This window comes from Triturus cristatus, chromosome 5_1 (genome assembly GCF_964204655.1).
Source record: "Triturus cristatus chromosome 5_1, aTriCri1.1, whole genome shotgun sequence".
NCBI classification, from domain to species: Eukaryota; Metazoa; Chordata; class Amphibia; order Caudata; family Salamandridae; genus Triturus; species Triturus cristatus.
In genome coordinates this window covers 679,213,704-679,231,102 of record NC_140587.1, presented here as the reverse complement: position 1 = coordinate 679,231,102, position 17,399 = coordinate 679,213,704, and positions in this window count along the sequence as shown.

Sequence of the window (17,399 nt, the reverse complement as noted above, 5' to 3'; positions counted from 1 at the left end):
TACGATGGTACCGTACCCCTTCACGAAGCGGCGATAGTATCCCGTGAGGCCCAAAAATGCTCGGACCTCAGTCTGTGTCTTGGGGGGTTCCCAGGCCATGATGGCCTCGATCTTCGCCTGGAGGGGTTGCACCGTTCCCCTACCCACCAAGTGTCCAAGGTACACTACCGACCCCTGCCCGATCTGGCACTTGCTGGCCTTGATCGTCAATCCAGCGTGTCTCAGGGCCTGGAGTACAGCTTGCAGGTGACGCAAGTAAACCTCCCAGCTGTTACTGAAGACGGCTATGTCATCCAGATAAGCAGCAGAGAAACTCTCCATTCCGGTGAGGATCTGGTTTACCAGGCGCTGAAACGTGGCAGGTGCGTTCTTGAGCCCAAAGGGCATCACACAGAACTGGTAGTGGCCATTGGGCGTGGAGAAGGCTGACCTTTCCCTTGCTCCATCAGTCAACGAGATCTGCCAGTACCCCGAAGTAAGGTCAAAGGTACTCAGATATTGGGCAGCTCCCAGCCGGTCAATTAATTCATCCGCCCTAGGGATCGGATGAGCATCAGTTTTTGTCACTGAATTCAGTCCCCGGTAGTCCACACAGAACCTCAGTTCTGGTTGGGCACCCGGTGGTGCAGCTTTCGGTACTAACACCACCGGACTAGACCAGGGGCTGCTAGAAGGTTCAATCACTCCTAGCTCCAGCATCTTAGTGACTTCACTATGAATGCTGGCCTTCACCTTGTCTGACATCCGGTAGATCTTGGACTTCACAGGTGGGCTGTCTCCTGTGTCCACGTCATGGACGCACAGGTGAGTCCTACCCGGGACAAGGGAGAACAACGAAGAGTACTGCCCCAGGACCTGGCGACAGTCCTCCTGCTGTTCAGGAGTTAGAGATGGGGAGAGAATCACTCCCTCCACCGACCCATCCTTTTCTTGAGACGCAAACAGATCAGGGAGAGGCTCGCTTTCCACGTCCTCTCCTCCGTCAGTCACCATCATCAAGATGACTTCGGGCCTCTCGTGGTGGGGTTTGAGGCGGTTGGCATGCAGCACCCGCAGGGGCTGACGAGGGGTCTTCAGGTCCACCAAGTAGGTAGCCTTTCCCTTCTTCTCCAACACCTCAAAGGGTCCTGACCAGCGATCCTGGAGGGCACTAAGCTCTCCTGGTTCGATCACCCACACCTTCTGGCCAGGCTCCAACTCCACCGGGTGAGCGTTGTGGTCATACCACGCCTTCATTACTGCTTGGCTGGCTTCCAAGTTGTCAGAAGCTTGCTTCCACAACTTAGCCATTTGGCTCCGGAAGGCCAGCATGTAGCTCACCACATCCTGGGGGAGCTTTCTGGGAGTTCTTTCCCATCCGTCTCTCACCAGGTTAAGAGGTCCACGTACAGGGTGCCCATACAGAAGCTCGAAGGGGCTGAAGCCCACTCCCTTCTGTGGCACTTCCCTGTAAGAAAAAAGTAAACAGGGTAGGAGGACGTCCCATTTCCTCCGCAGGCTTTCAGGCAGACTTCTGATCATGCCTTTCAAGGTTTTGTTAAACCTCTCCACCAGACCATTGGTCTGGGGGTGGTAAGGAGTGGTGAACCGGTAGGTCACTCCACACTCCTTCCACATTGCCCGCATATACGCTGACATGAAGTTGGTCCCCCTGTCGGACACAACTTCCTTGGGAAAACCCACTCGGGTAAAGATTCCCATCAGGGCCCTAGCCACAACAGGTGCTGTTATGGTCCTCAGAGGTATTGCCTCTGGGTACCGTGTGGCATGATCCACCAGGACTAGGATAAACCTGTGACCAGCTGATGTTGGTGGATCTAACGGACCCACAATGTCGATGCCCACCCTTTCAAAGGGGGTGCTAACGACAGGAAGTGGTTCCAGGGGAGCTTTCAGCTTCACCCCTGTTTTCCCACTGGCTTGGCAAGACACACATGTCCGGCAGTAGGTATCGGACGACACTTTCATCTGAGGCCAATAAAAGTGTGGGACAAGACGGGCGAAGGTCTTGTCTTGCCCCAGGTGTCCTGCCAAGGGGATCTCGTGAGCCAACTCTAAAAGGAAGGCTCGATAACGTTGAGGAACTACCAAGGCTCGTGACGATCCATGTAGGGGTGCCTTGGGTTCACTGTAGAGGAGGCCATCCTCCCAGTAAACACTGTAGTTCCCTTCAACGTTCCCTGCTGCCTGGGCTTCGGCCTGTCGCCTCAGCCCCTCAAGGGTAGGGCACTCCCTCTGGCCCTGGCAGAATTCCTCCCTGGACGGGCCTCCCTCCACGTGCCACTCGGCCGGGATGGGTAGGTCCTCCAGGTTGGTAACGTCCCCCTCCGCAGACTCCTGGTCCACCACCTCCGGTGGCCTATCCGTCCTACGGGGTGGAGACGCCGAGGCAGGCTCCTCCTGTCCTCGGTTCTTCCCTTGACTGGCAGCCGGCTGGGCCTTTGTTCCAGGCTCCAGCCGAAATGAACTCCCTCTTCGGGTAGTCACGGACCTTGTGCTAACACAGGCCCAGTCAGGTGTACCCAGCATCTCGGTGTGAGTCCGGTATTCCACCTCCTTCCAAGCGTTGTGCTCCATGTCATTGCCCAGCAGACAATCGACTGGCACGGCAGGGCTTACGGCAACTCGAAGTGAACCTGCAACCCCCCCCCATTCAAAGGGAACCTCGGCCACTGGATAGTGGCCGGTTCTGCCGTCAGCCATCGCGGCTGGGTGGAGTACATCGGGAATTACCTGCTCTGGAGACACCAGTTGACTACGCACCATAGTCATACTGGCTCCTGTGTCTCTCAGAGCCTCCCCTCTTTGGCCGTTGATGGTGATCCACTGCCCATACTTTGCGGTATTTGCGGGCACCTGGATCTTAGGAACCATCTCCCGTTCTCCCAGGGACACTAAAGTGACACCCGCCCACTCCCTTCCCTTAGTTAAGGGCATCTCCTCCCCGAGCACTACACTAGCTACTCCGGGGGGCTTTCCTCCAGTGGGAGGGGGTGATCGTTTCTGACACTTCGGATCTCCTTTATAGTGTCCAACGCCACCGCACTCGTAGCAATGGACAACCCTTGGCTGCTGACTCTGGCCAGGATTAGGGTTTCTGGGTGGGTTAGCCTTAGAGGTGAATCCTGTTCCCTTCCCTTGGAAGTTATTTTGGGGGCCTTTGGAGAACTCCTTTTTCTTTTCCCCTCCTTCTTTCTTCTGGGGGGCGCCCTGTCCGGCCTTTTGAGTATCCCCTCCAGTCCCCCTTGTGGACACCCGGGTACTAGCCCAAATGTCCGCCTCCTCAGCAAGCTTCCGGGGGCTGGTCAGCTTGCTATCCACCAGGTGTTGCCGCAGTTCAGGGAAACATTTCTCGAGTAGGTGTTCCTTCAGTACTAGGTCAAACAGCTCCTCGTAGTTCCTTACTTCACTGCCCTGAATCCAACCTTCCAGTGCCTTCTTTGCATAGTCCAGGAAGTCCACCCAATTCTGGGTGCCCAGCTTGTGACTACCCCTGAACTTCTGTCTGTACTTTTCAGGTGTTAGTCCAAACTTTCTGATGAGCGCCAGTTTCATGGTGGGGTAGTGGGTCTGCTCATCCTCTTCGAGGGCCAATAAAGCATCCCTACCAGCTGGAGGCATGTACTTATACAATCCCCCTCCCCAGTACTTCACTGGAACCCCATGGGCCCTCAACGAGACCTCATAGGCTGCTAGCCACTTGGCGATGTCGTCACCCGCCCCATAGCTAGCTACTATGTCCTTTGGCAGGTAAGGTTTGGATTCCCTGGTGACCTCTTGGTTTTGGCTGCCACCATTAGGAACAGTTGGTGCCCCAATTCTTAGGATCTGAAGCTCTATCTCTTTCAGTCTTATCTCATGAGCCATCCTCTCTTTCTCCGTCTCATGAGCCAACCTCTGTTCCTCTTTCTCCTTCTCCAGCTTTGCTAAATCCCATGTGAGCTGTCTTTTCTCTCTCCGATCTGCTAACTCCACGCTGGATAAGCCCCCGCTAGAGACAGTGCTGCCCTTCCTAGAAAGTGTCCTGGGCCCTGCTGACAGGTTCCCCACCTCAGGTTGGTACATCTCAGCCCCCTCGGGGTTAGGCTCTCCATCCCTGTCTTCCTCCTCAGCCTTGCTTTCTCGGCGTGCCTCCCCCCAAGCCCTTAAGCTGGTTTGGAGTGCACCCTTCTTTGCTCCTGGGGGACAGTACACCCCCTCCCGCTGGCAAAACTCCCTGAGTTGGGCCACAGTGTACGTTTCTAAATCTTCCAGTACAAACTCCATCTTGCCCACTCAGGTTAGAGGACAGGTTTTGTGCAGTAACAATGCAGGGGGGGTACCTTTAGTAATACCTCCTCCCACCACCAGAGTAAATTTGGAAAAAACAAAAACCCACAATTAGGAAGGCCGCTGTGAGAAAACTCCCGGTGTAGGCCTATGGACTACCCACAGTTATTGTTGAGTATATGTAGGCACAGCTCTATCCCACCACTGAACACCAATTTATGTTGGAAACAGCCCCACTCCCACTCCGCAGGGTGGTGGTGGACCTTCCCAACACAATGGGGTAGCTTGGCTCGAGTGGTCAGGAAACAGGCACAGTGCTAAGCATACAATATACCCATACAATAACCATGCGTGCATCCGTTCCAAAAACGACTCTACACCGTAACAATTATGAAAATATTCTTTCTTTATCTTTTTCTCTTAGTTGCTGATTGGAAAAATAAATAGGTCAATCACAATATACAAGTTTCAATTAGTGCAGGTCAAATAAATATTGGCTGTTTGATGAAATAAATAGGGGTGATCATAAATAACAGGGCATAAATACAAGTGCAATATATACAGACAATTAAATACTTTGAGGCAATAAATACTGTACCAATAAATATTGTACACCAACAAGTCCTGTGGACCTATAAATATAGTGCAGCAATAAATAGATAAAAATTCAATAAATACAGTATCCCCAATAAATAATTAAAAGTATACAGCACCCCTCATATAATCAGGTGACACTTCACTTCTTAAGGGCTGATTTGGCCCAGGCACAGCTTGTAGGGTTGTGGAAGGCTTGAGGGGGGAGGCAACTCCCTGGCTGGGACAAGGCTGAGGCCTAAACTGAGGTAGATCAAAGGGGGGAATACCAATGCCCTGGCTTCCCTTCTCCACACAACCTCTCTAGGTTAGTCCCAGTTCACCCCAGGCACAGTCAGGTGGGTTTCAGCACCTCCCTAGCCCCTTAGAGCAGTCTCTCAGGTCTCCACAGGGCCTTAGGCGCCCTCTACTCCACTTACTGCCCTTTTTCTGATGTTCCGACGCCGCTGGAGTCGTGTCGACGCCGTGAGGCGGTTCCGGTTCGGTCTCGGCGGCCTCGGCACAATGTCAGTTCTTTGTCGACGCCGGAAGGCGGTTCCGGTCCGATGTCGGCGGCCTCGGTTCGATCTCTACCTCCGATTTGACGGCGTCGGGCAGTCTCTTCACGATGTCGACTTCGGGCGGCTCCGGTCCGATGGCGCTCTCGGCTCCGATGACGTCGGCCGGCCTGGCCTCGATGTCGACTTCCGGCGACTCCGGGGTGCGATCCTCACCCCCGACCTCCGGTGCTCCTCCTCTCAGGTTCCGGGCGACTCCGGAGTGCGATCCTCACTCCCGACCTCCGGTTCACCTCTACCTCGGTCTCCGACGACTCCGGAGGGCGGACTTCACTCCTCCGATGACGCCGCTCGCTCGACCTCGGTTCACTTCCTCCTCGACCTCTGGTATTCCTCACAACCTCCGTCGGCGCCCTCTCACGACCTCAGGCGGCTCCGGGTACGACGTCTGCTACTTCAGTCAGCGCCGCTTCTCCACCTCGGGCTCCAGGTCTCAGGCTACTCGACGCCGGACTCCAGGGAAACCAGTTCTCAGGTCAGAATCTTGCTGTTTTCTTGGTTCTAAGGCCTGTTCCTGCTGTCCAGGTCCTTAGGATGGTTTTCTTCTGTCTTTTTCCCACACAGGGCTATAGGCTGGGATCCATCAGTAGGGACAAGTATCAAGGGTGGGTTTATGGACCCCACTCCAGGCACAAGTTTCCACCCCTGCTGCTTCACTCCTTCCTCCTTCGCTGTTGTGCTCCTCTCTCTTCACCAGTCAGGTGCCAACTGCCAACTCCAACTGCCAACTGCCTCTCTTATCCTCCCAACATTCTAAACCGCCTCCAACGGTCACAGGGTTCTGGAATCTCCTGGAATGTTCTGGAAGGTGCTGGTAGGTTCCAGTGGATGCTGGTGATGTCACAGGTGGCCACCATTTTGTGCTTCAGGCCCTCAGACAGAAGTTTCAGGGGTAGCTAAAATGGTTCCCTGAATCTGTAGCAACACGAAAAAGTCTGGTGGTTCCCAAAAAGGAAAAATTCACACAGGGTTTGAGGCAAAAGTGGGACAAAATAAATAATGATGAGGAGGGACCACCCAAAGGGCTGACAGGTCTAACACCTCATCAGAGTGCGGATTTGATTGGCAGTCAGGGCAGATTTGGGGGACGTTTCTGGATGTTTGTTAGAGCTTAACTGAAATTTAAAAACAAGCAAGAGTGAGTGATAAAGTATAAAGGTTTTATTTTACAGCAGTAGGATTGCCAACCAACTCACAAATTGTCTACAGCTGGTAGCCCTTTATATAGTGTATTTTTGCTGAATCATACATAATAATCATGTGACCAACAATGGCCATATTTGAGCAACATTACACAACTAAAGCCAAGCCTCACACCCTCCTTCGCTCATTGGTGCAATCACTCCCACCCGGCTACGTGTTCTTAGAGATATCTGCCAACGTGTCATTTGGTTTGTGTAATCTACGTGTCCTAAAGCTCAACTGAAGCAGAATGCATGATAAGACTCCGTGTTATTTGAGTTGTGCAATCTGACTATGTCTGTCTGACTACGTGTCTTATCCTTCCCTACTAAATTGACCTCAAAGCTGATTGGTTTACTTGCATTACTCCCCTGGTACCACCTCCTTGCACGATCATTCTCTGGAGGAACTGTCAATACTGGTTTGTTTGATTTACAAGGGACTTCTTCATTTGTTTGTTTTGTTGATCTCTAGCTACCATCATTATGTATCAAAGGTTGCAGCTGTTTTTTTTTATATTAACTTGAAGCATTGGACACATACTTCTGTCTAACCACATATAATTGTGTATTGCTAGTAGAGGTTTTTTAGTGACATTCTATCTGGGTCCTCAATGTGTGTACTAAAACTTTCCATACTAATTTTTCCTCTTTATTTGATTCTTCAACTATCTCAGAGTTTATCCTGTCTTCGTTAATCTTGGACGTAAGGCTTGCAAACTGTCTGTTAATATATGTTCCCTTTCCTAATTTTGTGACTGCGTTTTTACAGCAATGTAATATTAATTGGAAGATATAACACATAGCAAACAGCAGCACTACTATTGGAAGTAAAGATTTAAATAGTCCGGATACAGTATTCAAAAGCCAACTAAACCAGTTTGAGAACTCTACACCTGGGGCACCTCCTTCTTCATGCATAGTCTGTTGTAAGTTATGTAAAGTATGTATGGCTCTAGTTAGAAAGCCATTTTCTGCATCATTTCCTGGAATAGATTTATAGCATTCAGCTCCTATTTTGGCACAAATTTCAGCGTCGAGAGCTGTGAATAAATCCAACACACATCTATTTTGTGTTACCATCATTCTTATGGCTCTTAGTTTTTCTTTGGTTGAATGAAAGCCATCTTCAGTATCGTTCATCATTTTTAAAGGTTCCCACCTTACGATCTGCAACCACCTTGCATTTTCTTTTATTTACAAGGTCAGGAAGGGTATGGACCCCCCTGTATACACTTGGCTTTCACTGAAAAGTTGGACGTCTTGTGGGATATTTTTATATACGTTTCATCTGAAATACTCCGTTTCTCTTCTTTTTCTTTTCTGGTGAAGAAGGGTAATCTTTTTGCTCATTGGGTGTTTGTGCAATGCTGAAAGATCCTCCCCTGGGATTATTAGTACCAGGGTTTGCAGAGTTACCAGGGAAAAGACGCCGTGCCACCCGGGAGGCAGTTGGGCATAGACTTTTTCTCCTTACTACCTTTAGTAGTCCATTAGTCCTGAGGAGCCTTGTTGTAGACTTGCTAGATTATTTGTGGTGCTGCAGTCATGTTCGATCCCTACTGAAACTGTACCATTGCCCTTAAAACATAAAAAAATGTGTTACTTTAATCACTTTTATATTTTTAGGAGTAGGGTTAACAGTGATGTAACTAGAGGCATAAGTGTTCCAAATGGTCTTACACCCTTTTGTGTGTGGCGATTAGCCCCTCCTGCCACACGGACCTCCATTGGCAAGAAAATATGGGATTGTGACTCCACCCCTTCTGTGAGTAAATGGATCCATTTATTAGCATTGTTGGCCTTTTTTCACACCCATCTTGGGCAGTCTCATGAATGTCTGTGTAATTATTACATCTAAGATCGGATCATATACTGATAGCTTTAGCCGCTGTATTATATATTCTTTCAGGAATTCATGTCTTTTATAACTTCCTCAAACCTGTCTTCTTCTGCCACTATCTTCTAGTGCTTCGCATATCATGGATCTATCTGTTATGATTTTGGTTAAACTGTTACTTTTTTCAGAGGCAGAGGCGTTTGTGAATCTGTTTGTTGCTTGGAATAAATAAGGCTGTATTTGACCTCTTAATCTACAGGCAAGCAAATGTATCAAGCAGAGGGTGATGTTTGGATCTACCTCTTTAGTTGAGTATAAAATTGGGGCAGAATTTGAGTGAGGTATTAATGACCACACGTAACATTATGTATTTGTAGTCTGTTCTCCAATGTTTTTCATATGTGTCTTTAGTCCTTTATGAATCTTGTCATCCTTAGTGTAAGTGTTTGAGTGTACACGATTTGTTTTTCTACTTTCCCTACGTGCTTGCTTGTTTATTCTATCATTGTCACTATTGCTATTATTACCCCTATCATTGTTGCTTATTAACTCTTTAGGTGAATTAATATGATATATCTACATACATAACCCAGCCGTACATAACAGAAAAATTGACAAAATATATATCTCATATTTCTTTGTGATGAAACAAAGTCCAAATGCCACGTTGGAGGGGAGGATGTCTCCGGTTGTTTCTCCTTTCTTCGGCCTCCCCCTTTTATTTCCTTCATGGTATTAAGCTTTGTTTGTCCGTTGTATATGGCTTAAGTGAATCCATGGTGTTCTGTCTTTCACTTTCAGTGCTGTATCCATTGATTCAGTGACTGTGTATGGTCCTTCAAACTTAGGGTCTTTCTACTTCCTGATGACCTTCTAGATTTACAGTGTGTCTCCTGGTTGTGGGACCAGGTCTGCCCTGCAGGATCGTTGGAGCTCTTTTGTTGGTACCATAAAACTTATTTAAAAAACAATTCTGCTGCCTTTGTTAGTTGAGACAAATAGTCATACATTTTCTTTCCTAGTACCTCACTACTTGTTTCAGCATCTGTTTTTCTTCTGGATGGAAGATGCTGCATTTTGATAGTTCTTTCTGTCACTATCTGATGGGGTGTGAGGAGATGATTGGTACTTGGTGTGTTTCATAGTGAGAATAATGCAATGGGAAGGCAGTGTAACCATTTTTTGTTTAAAAGTGCTGATATTTTGCTAATTTTGTTTTTTAGAAGGCCATTAAGGCATTCTACAATTCCATTACTTTCTGGATGATAAGCTGAAGTCAGTTTATGCTTTATTCCTAACATGTCTGTGATATGCTTGAAGGTATTTGAGAAATTAGTTCTGATATCGGATCTTGTTGTTTCTGGAATCCCCCATCTTGTTACCACCTCTCTTACTAGGGAGTTAACTGCTGATTTTGCAACACAATATATGCATTGGCCTGCCTCTATCCATCATGAAACTTGACAGACTACAACTAATAGATAACTGTAGTTGTTTCATTTATCTAACATATCTACGAAGTCAATGTACAGTGCTCAGAAAGGACCCTGATGGTATGGTATTGTTGATGTGATCACTTTTAGAGTTGGTTTTGGGGAATATTTATGACAGGTTTGGCACTCACTTAAATACATATTCACCATCTCATGTAGATTTGGTATGAACCAGTCTGATTGCAACTCATTGTATATAGGAGTAATGGTGGTGTGTGCAGGACGATGCATTTTATCTAAATGAATGATCAATAGCTGTTGGGGCATCGCCGGTTTGCCTGCAGTGCTTCATCTGAGTATCCAGTTAGTACTAGATTCTTGATATCCTTTCTGTTCCCAGATTTCTTTCTCAAACTCAGGTGCTCCCTCTTGTAGTTCTCTGAGATGTAGCTTGGAAGTCTCAACATATGGTGTTGTTCTGGATATGTTTATCTCATTTGTCTTATTCTTTAAATTCCCCTCTTTTTGTCCTGCATATAAAACTAGGCGTGTTGGATGTGTGCCTCTAGCTGCTTCTTTTACTGCTTGATCTGCTAACTCATTCCCTCTGGACACAATTCCTGTGCTCCTGTGTGTGCTGAACATTTCACTACCGCCACTCTAGTTGGTAATTCTAGTGCTTCTATGATGAGTTCTAAAATATCTCAATGTGCTACTGGTATACCATCACGTTTGAGGAATCCACTTCTTTTCCACCTAGAGATATTAGAATGCACTGTGGTGGTGACATAAACTGAATCCGAACACACTGTAATATTAGTTCCTTTCCAATGTTCCAAAGAACCCAGCAGAGCTATGAATTCTGCTTCCTGTGCCGGATAATGGGAGGGCAGTGTTATTTGCTCTGTTATCGAGAACATATCACTGTGTATTTTACCTTCTATTACTGCAGCACCGGTATGTCGTATTCCTGTTTCTTTGTCAACTGTGGATGAGCCATCAACAAAGTATATTGTACTGTCGGTATTGGCTCTTCTTCAGCCTTTATAGCCTTATCTGGGGTAAATGTAAAGCAGTCATGCACTTCATCTCCTTCCTGGGCTGGGTGTGCTATGAAAGTGGCGGGATTTACAGTATGACATTTCACTATTTTTAATGAATGTAAAGATAATATTATTTCATATCCTAAAACTCGCTGTGTGGTTAATGTGCCATTTGCTTTTTGTATTATGGCAAACATTGCATGTTCCACATACAAAGTGAGAGAAGAGCCCATAACAATAGGTGTGCTCTTTTCAACACCAAAAGCAGCAGTTGCAAGTGCTTGTTTGCACGCAAAGTTTCCTTTCATTATTGGATCTAATGATGCTCTGTGGTAGGAAATTGGTTTATGGCTCAAAGGATATTTTTGTGTTACCATTACTATGGCAGAACAGTTAGAATTCCTTACTTTAATCTGGCGTACCAAGCATTGGTGATGATTCTTATCTCTCCTTTTAGTTTCTTGAACATTGTTGTCATTTCCTCTGTCCAGTGTATTTTTTCTTTTGTTTGTTTTGCTTCTTTTATTCTCTGCAATAATGGTGCTATCAGTGAGCTGTAATCAATCACTATCTGTCTGACATAATTACAGAGGCCTCAGAATTGTTGCATCTCTTTCACTGTTTTAGGTTCTGCCTTTTTCCTAATGCACTCTGCTCTTTCTGGTGTAACTTTTAGCCCTGAGGGGGATATTATTTGGCCCAAGGAATGCACTTCAGGAACTGCGTATTGTACTTTATCTTTTTCAATTCTGCACCCTCTTTGTGCTAAGATGGTTAACAAGTTGGTGGTATAATTTCTGCACTGCTTTTATGACCTGCTACTTATTAGGATGTCATCCACATATTGCAGCAGAACACTGTCACACTGGAAGTTTGAAAGGTCATTCTTGACTTCCCTGTTAAATATACTAGGGGACTCACAGTACCCTTATGGCAGACGAGTATACAAATTGTGGGTTCCTCTATAGCTAAATGATGTTAGGTATTGACTTTTGGGGTGCAGGGAGACACTATAGAAAGCATTTTTCAAATCAATTACTGAGAAATGCGTCACATCAGCAGGAATGTTCGTCAATATTATTGATGGATCCGGGACCTCTGGGAACTCAGGTACCACTATAATATTGAGTAGGCGAAAATCCTGAACCATCCTCCAAGTACCCCCTTTGATTTCTTAACAGGGTATAGAGGAGCATTACAGGGTGAAACTCCTGGATATAGTTCTCCCTGCTGCAATAGTAGGTGCTATTCCCACATTTACTTCTTTTTACAAAGGACACTGCTTACCTCTAGGTAAAGGTGCTCCTGCCTTCATGGTCATTTTGACTAGTGTTACTGTCTGTATAAAACCTACATCATATCGTCTTGTTGTCCACAACTGTGGTGGTACTTTTGCTAAATCCTGGTCTTTCATAGAGTTGGGACTTGGCTTGGGTGTGTATGTTCCTATCCCTAATTCTACCCGAATCATAACTGTATTTTCAAACACCACAGTGGAAGTTGTTGGCTTACTGTCTCCAAACAGTTGGTCATCAAGTAGGTCTCGTAATCTTAGTCCAGGGTTCATGAATATTACGCATGCCCATGTGGTTTGGTGCTCGTTAGTGGCCAATAGTATACAATGTGTGGGAGTTATTTCAATTTCATCTATGGTTATCAAGAGTGGTGTGCCCTGCAACTTCTGTGATTGTAGTGTTCCTATGCATCAGGAAGTCTTTTGGTAGCTCTTCTAATCTTCTCTTCAGTAGGGGTGCATTTGCTGTTATTGCATATACTTCCCTTAGAAACCCTTTTTCATCAGTGGGCCTGGCTCAATGTTGTTTATCTCTGCTCTCATCAGTAACATCATTGCTCTTTTTTCTGAAACCCCTGGAATTATACACACCATTGTGCCATCAGAGCCTAAATGTATTGATGGTGAATATAACAGTTTTCCATCTACGAAAGTTCCTCCTATTTCCATCTCAACTGTTTCTGTAAATGGAACCCTATTTACTGCCCCAGCAAATCCTTGTGTGTCCACAGCTGTATTTGATAAAGGGATCTTTCCTTCTTTGATGCATAATTGTATTGCCCCTGTATCTACTAGGAAGATAAATGAAATGTTGTTTATGGCAACTGTCACAGTGGGTTCCTCATTCGATCTGTGCATCACCGATAATACTGACACATTTGAATGCTCTGCGGGCCCCTTCATTCTCTATATTGTTGTTGCTGACCAGTGTCTCCCATATTCCCATAGGATGGATTTGTCCCTGCCATTACTACCATTCCTCCTTGTCTTTGCTGCCTTCAGAGGTTGCTTTGATACTGCTGGATTTGTGTATTCTGATAACCTTGGAAATATTTTGTTGGGGTGGAATCAGAATTTGTTGTCCTTGTATCATGGTATCCTGCAGGGTTGTGTTCTGCATCTGTTGTCCCTGCCCCTGTATCTGCATTGTCGTTTTGAATACTTTTCCTGAACTGTGAGACACTTTTGCATATATTCATAATCTCTACTTCCTACTGTATCTTTATTTCTCACAATCACTGCAGCATTGGCACCTGAGCTCATACTTCAAGTAGTTATTCCTGGTCTTACTTGCACTCCTAAATGTGCCCGTAAACTGTCTGCCGTTCTATTGAAGTTTGCTGTTCTCATCTTTGGTGCTGTATTGTCTCTGTTTTCTCCTACTGTTGTATCTGCATATGCTATTTGTGTTGGTGGGGGTGGTGGCATATTATTATGATTATGTTTATTCCCTGACATGAGTAGGTGTGGGGATGCGGCATTGAGGAATAGTGTGACGGTGTTGATGTTTCTATTAGGTCTCCTAGTTCTTCCTCTTCGTACTCTGTCTCCCATTCTCCTTCTGATACATCATCTGTTTGCTCCTCATACTGGACCCATTTATGTGCTGCATCTTTTAATTTGTCCTGTCCTTTCGTCGTGTAATTCCTAGGACTCCCCAGGACCTGCGCGTTTTGGATGCCCTAAACTGAGGGCTTGGTGTGAAGGCAGACTTTGGACACCCCCACAGGATGAGTCCGCCATCAGACCAGCTAGCTCTAAAGTGCCACTATCACCCCCCCTGTATTCTACAGCAGTGTCAGTAGTTTCTGTCAACCACTGAACATGACAACCCTGAATCCTCGCGTATCGTGGAAACAATACGGTATCTTTTGTTCAGTCACTCATGCTTACGTTTCTCAGGATACACATAAAATGACGATTGGAATGGTTTCAATACTTATTTATTGGTCAAGCGTCAGTCTAGTATGAAACATATTAGCTGCGACAATCAAAAGACAGGAGCAAACAAATGTAATCGCTAGTACCAATATCTTAAAAAGTAGAAACATTTCTACAATAGTGCTAATAAGATGAATAAAAGCAGATTATGTAAAACAGTAGTAATGGCGTATTTCTATGATGCGTCACCTACCTAAATGTACCTAGACTAGATATGTAGGTGAAGCCAGGATGTGAATGTCAGGGTAGATCTAATGGAGCCAAAAATACCCAGAGGAAGTGCTAACCCCTCACCTGATGGTTCTGAATGAAGGACCCCATCTCTGCGTTGAGGATGGCACCTTGCAAAGGATGTCAGGTCTCTGCCTGTCGAAGAATCAGCCTGCAGAGTCTCGAAGCCCAGAAGAAATTCTCCTCTGTGTCTGTAAGGGGGAGTGAGGGTCTTTTATACTAAAGTGGTCACTCCAGGGCTTCTTCTAGAATCAATATGTTTTGAAAACATTCACTAATCCTCTACTAATCCTTTTCTAAACAAACATGATCATGCACTGCTGGCTGTTGGCCATGGATGAAAAAAGTGGTGACTCTTATACAGAATAAATCTACTGTGCCTGGGAACATGTTTATGTACGTCAGGTACAGGTATTAAGATAGGGTACTGAGATCCTGGTTGTTGAAGAGACAGAAGTAATATACTACGTAAAAGGTCACCTGTGTTTAGGACTGGTATGTCGTGTGGATGGGACAGATTATATGTAATTGGTATGTTCATAGTGGAAATATCCTAAAGGACATGGCACTTTTTTGTTTATTCTAAATACAAAGTGTTCTCCACCTTCCAATATTAGGTCCAGTCCCCAAATTTCTTTGAGCTAACCCTGTTAGTAGTTTCATGGTATATTTGCCTCAGCCACATGAAAAAAAATATTGGTATTTTTGACGTTGGTAGAGCTAAATAGAACACAACACAATAACATAACTCAAATCAGCTAAACAACACAAAATGTAAGGCACAAAACATGAACACAGCCTCAGGACAATGCAACAATATCACATTACATAATGCAACACAAAGGTACAACAGCATGAAAACCTACACCGACAAACATGTACATTCTTGACTCACATTACCACTTGCTGAACTCAGCTTTCATAGAGGTATATTTACAAGGGGATAGCGCCACCAGAACGTCGCTTTTAGCGGCGGCGTTCTGGTAGTGTTATGGCTGGCTCCATATTTACAAAGCTGTGCTAAGCCACCTTGTGCGGCTTTAAGCCGCCTTGTAAATACAGCCCCTTTACATGCCTCACTTTGTATGAAAGGGGTGCACAATTGGATGTTGCTGTGGGTGTTCAACCGCAACACCCATTGCATATTGACGCTGTCCCAGATTTACAAGGATGTGTAAATTTGAGGCTGCACGTAAAACTAACACCATGCAAGAGTAGGCGTTAGACTGGAGCAACGAGGAGAAATACTTTTATTTCTCATTGTTTTTTCTTTTTCTATGTGTGTTGCCTTCTGCAACACACAATGAAAGAGCAAAACGCCATAATGATTGTTTAAGCGCAGGCAGGTGTCCCTTACTACACATAAACATTTATTAAATAATTACGATTTGCTACTTCTGTGTGTTCTGCAGAATGCAACACACGCAGAAGTAACAAATCACCATTATTGATTGTTTATGATAATCATTCCCTGCAACGTAGGCACCTATGATGCAAGGGTGCCTGCATTGGCACTGGGCAACTAATTTTAGCACTAGGGAAAACACAGGGGTGTGACTTATTGTTTTAAAAACAGCACATCCCTGCGTTTTGGAAATATTGCAACGCAGCTCTGAAATTTCCTTGTAAATATGCCCCATAGTCTCGAAGTAAATGGGGTTTTAATCAGGCACTGACTTAATTTAAGGACAAGAAATACCGTCAGTGAAAAATGTTTTGTGATTTCTTTCAGCAGTGTAGTAGTTGTTTGGCCAGTGGTAGCCTACCATACTACCTACGGTGTGCGCTTGAACTTCCTCTACACCTCATCGCGAGTTTTCGTGGAATTGTTGGCAGGTCTCCAGCTGTTTGCAAGAGCATGCTTGTTATTGCTTTCAGATGCCTGGAGAGATGGAATTGGCAGTGTTCAAAGATGGAAGTGGAACCACGGGGAGCTCTCCCGCGTGCGTACCTGTGGTTCCTGATTACGCGCGATAGTTTTTGTTGGTTTCAAGTTGCAATGCTAACCCCCTAGAAACACCGAAAAAAGAGTCTTTCTATGTCTCCAGTCATATTGTATAATATAGTCTCACGGCTAATGTAATAGTGGTACTATGAACTCATTTTTATTCCTCCAGTGCTAGAGAAGTACTCTTTTTGCCATTGGTATTGGAGGTAAACAATTACTTCGCGTGTGAAGCCCTCAGAATTAACTTATTAAAACAATACGTTTTAAAACGTCTTTGATTATTAAGTCCTCAATGTGCTGGGGTTACAATTTAGAATGTTCAGAAATCAGATTCATGGAAAAGCCACAGGGAAACGTTTACCAGGTGACAACCTTTGATTTCCAGCGCATGTTCTACCTGAGTGAAGGCAAAGCAATACATATATGCAGCGTGGAAAGATAAAAGAACGCCCTGAAAATGAGTCAAATAACTCTGCTCCTACAGAGTTCCCATTCCTTTGCAGGCCAAATACATTAGAAGGTTCAAGGGTTTCCCTGTATGGAACACGCAGTACATACATATGAAGCAGAGGCGTAACTAGAGTCAAATTTCGGGGGGGGGGGCTAAGATTTTTTTTTGGGGGGGGGGATGATTCTTCAAGCAAAAGGCAGAGTGGAGCTGCAGGGGCTCTAAGAAGGGGTGAAAAACATCAAAGCCTCATTAACAAGCAAAAGGTACTTTAAAGACCTGTGAAGTACTCGGGTGCGGCTGTGTGTGTGTGCCGGATAGCTGTCTCATCCCGGGCTGCCACACACGATGGGGGGGGGGGGGGGTCTGAAGCCCTTTGAGTCCAATGGGCGTTGCGCGCCTGATATGAAGTACTGGGATGATGTGATGAAAGTCCATATTCAGAAACCCTTGTCTGTGTGTAAATCTGTATACTTGAGGCTCCCATCAACTTCTCTGGTGCTTTTCACTTACACCGCTGAAAACATTATAATGTCTGTGTGTGTGTGTGTGTGTCTGAGACATTATGGTTAGGTGTTGAATAGGAAAAAAACGAATGTTTAGGAACCAAAAAAAACACC